This window comes from Capsicum annuum, chromosome 8 (genome assembly GCF_002878395.1).
Source record: "Capsicum annuum cultivar UCD-10X-F1 chromosome 8, UCD10Xv1.1, whole genome shotgun sequence".
In the NCBI taxonomy this organism is placed as follows: domain Eukaryota; kingdom Viridiplantae; phylum Streptophyta; class Magnoliopsida; order Solanales; family Solanaceae; genus Capsicum; species Capsicum annuum.
In genome coordinates, this window is record NC_061118.1 from 34,766,307 (window position 1) to 34,769,190 (window position 2,884).

Consider the following 2,884-nt stretch of genomic DNA (forward strand, 5'->3'; position numbering starts at 1 on the left):
ATTACTCCCTCCGTTCCATTTGTGTGTTGCCATTTGACCGGACAGGGAGTTTAAGAAATAAGAGAAGGCTTGATAATATTTATCAAATTGTCCTTTATCAAAATATATGCTACTATCTTTTATTTTAATTAAGTGGGACCAATAAGAGTAAAAGTGAAATTGTATCTTTAAATAGTTACCAAATAACGAAAAATGACATTCTTTTTGGAACGGACCAAAAAGAAAATGATGACATATAAAATAGGACGGAGGGAGCATTAAACAGGAGTGAACAATGAAGTCCATCAAACATTATATTGTATTATACATACTATACAATACATAACTTACAATAATCTGCATTATGAAACCATGATAAACCACCATCCAAACAAAGTGTAAATAGAAGAAATTGACATGAACAGAAGGAGTAATACTAACCGTATTCCGTAGATGCAAAAAGGTCAACACCGTACTAACAACCAACAACGTTGTATCTGCTCGACTTCAATCACCTCCATGTTTATCTGTACAATTAAAGAAATGGGCCGAATTAACCAACTCGGTTACGATAAACCCGACAGTTTCATAATGAAAATACAGGCGAAAATCATTCTTGAGGACATCAATCTTGGTGACAGCATTTCTGTCAATGGTACTTGTTTAACGGTGGATCATTTTGATAAGGGGAAGTTAGGATTCAAACTCTCCGGGTGCCAAGTGAACCAGTGTTCAAAAGTCAAGAAATAGAGGTTAAATCGTGATTTGGAAATTGAGAAAATAGCGATCGTATTTTTTTAAAAATTTGAATGAGAGAAAATAAAATATTTTTTAACAACTAAAGAAATTTAAAAAAAAAGGATCAAAAATAATAATTAAGTCAATGTAATTAGTATAATATTATGCAAAACATAATTACGCCTGCTAAGAAGCAGGCATTGCTTTAAAAAAATCTGTTGCTGCCGCCAGCAAAGGTCAAACTCGCAACCTTAGAGCTACTAAAACTGCGTGTTGTCAGTTGCACTAGATATCACTTTGGTATAGAGGGTGACAAGTTTATTATTTGAATATAACACTGTATATTGCTTTAAAAAAATATTTGTTGCCAACAAAGGTCGAACCCGCGCCCTTTGGGCCACTAAAAACACGCCTTACTACTTGCACTAGATATCACTTTGGTATTGTAGGTGACAAATTTATATTTGAATATATCAGTGTATATATACCTATATATAGAAAGAGTTTCTGTTGAAATTTGTGGATGGCGTATCACCCTCGCGGACCTTAATAGATCCGTCCCTGGTTGGAGTTCATTGTTGGATTGATTCCCGAGATGTTGAGGAAGACTTCTTTGATTGAATCTTTGGTTAATTTGGAAAGGGATTTGAAGCCTAGTACTAGAATGGGAGGTCATTTTGTGCATGGATATGTTGATGGGAGCTTAAAACTGAAGAGGATTCTTTATGAGTGAAGGTTGTTGGGAAAAAATAGTAAATATCACTATCAATTGAAAATAACAACAACAATGATGATAATAATATAGTTATTATAATATTTTAAGTAACATATAAAATACTTGAGTCGTGCTAGGCATTGTCCTAAGAAATTATTTTTGCAATGTGAAATGTTCCTAAAATTAAACAAGCACTTTTCTGATTAAGTAAAGGATGTCAAGAATAATTATATAAGTCTTCCCTAATTAATCAGAGAATACATGAATCAACAAAATTAATTATAAACCAATAAGTTTTAATTTAGAAAGGAAATAATAAAATAATTATAAGATAAAAGCAAAGTGAAATAAGATGAGAAAAGTTAGTAGAGAAGGGAAGAGATTAGGAGAATATATATGTTAAGTTGCCCTTTTCTTTATTGAAAGTGTTGGCTATTTATAGCCAATTTTAATGGGTGGAAGATAAGATTAATTAATAAATTAATTTATTTACTTTATGTGTTCTCCAAGAATACATGTTAATTAGCCTCCGAGTAAAATGATTGATAATTAAGTTGTCACATAGTCAAATTAATTCTTTTTCTCTCATTATTTAAAAATGAAATTTTAATATATTTATTTTTCACTTGAAAATGAAAAATATTCAATTGTAAAATATTTTAAAATATGGTGAAGACTACGGAGAAGATTTTGAGGTATATATATTGTGGCTAAAGGATTCATGGTTGTGAATAGGAATAGTTTGACTGTAGTCGATGTGTTTGACGAATTGAGGAATGGCGTATACACAGCTGAAAGTTGTGATTCCGATGAAGAAAGTGGGACAAAAGGATTGGGAAAGTTTGTGGAGAGATTTCTTATTACTGGCTTTGTTGATTCCATCAATTCTTCATTAAAAAAATTATTTTCTTTGTGCTTCATTTTGTCTTGATACCTTGCTTTGGCAAAAGAAATTTTATCTTGAATTTGGAGATGTTTCTTTTGCAGTCTCTTGAAGGAGTATCTCTGAGATATGTTCCAATGAAATAAAATAGAAAATATCACCTTGATTCAGGCCCGAGTCAAAGCAAAACGTATCTAAAAATCTTTACACTTGAATTTAGCAATATCAGTAGCCGTTCATCGATGTATCACATAGTGTAAACGCCAATGAAAAGACGGTCGCGTTTTGGTTTCACGCTGAGCTGGTTCAAGTCTTTATGAGGTGCCTTGAGAAAAATCTGTTGGGACCATATGCTTGATTTCTGCTATGTTGCAGTTTTAAAAATGATGTTACCTATAGTTTTATTGTTTAGTAGATGGTCATTTCTATAGTTGATTTTTATAGAATATAGTCTGGCTACCTGGTGCTTCAAACTATCCAAAGTTATCTTCGTTAAACAATTATTTTTGATGATGATATTAGTAACAAGAACATTGATTAGAGCCGTCAATATGGGTCATTATTTAAAT

General features: G+C 31.8%; 1 pseudogene; it reads left to right on the plus strand.

The window, feature by feature from the left end:
- The first annotated feature begins 425 nt into the window (after positions 1–425).
- Positions 426–2,363, plus strand: LOC107860603 (annotated as a pseudogene).
- The last annotated feature ends 521 nt before the right edge of the window (positions 2,364–2,884 follow it).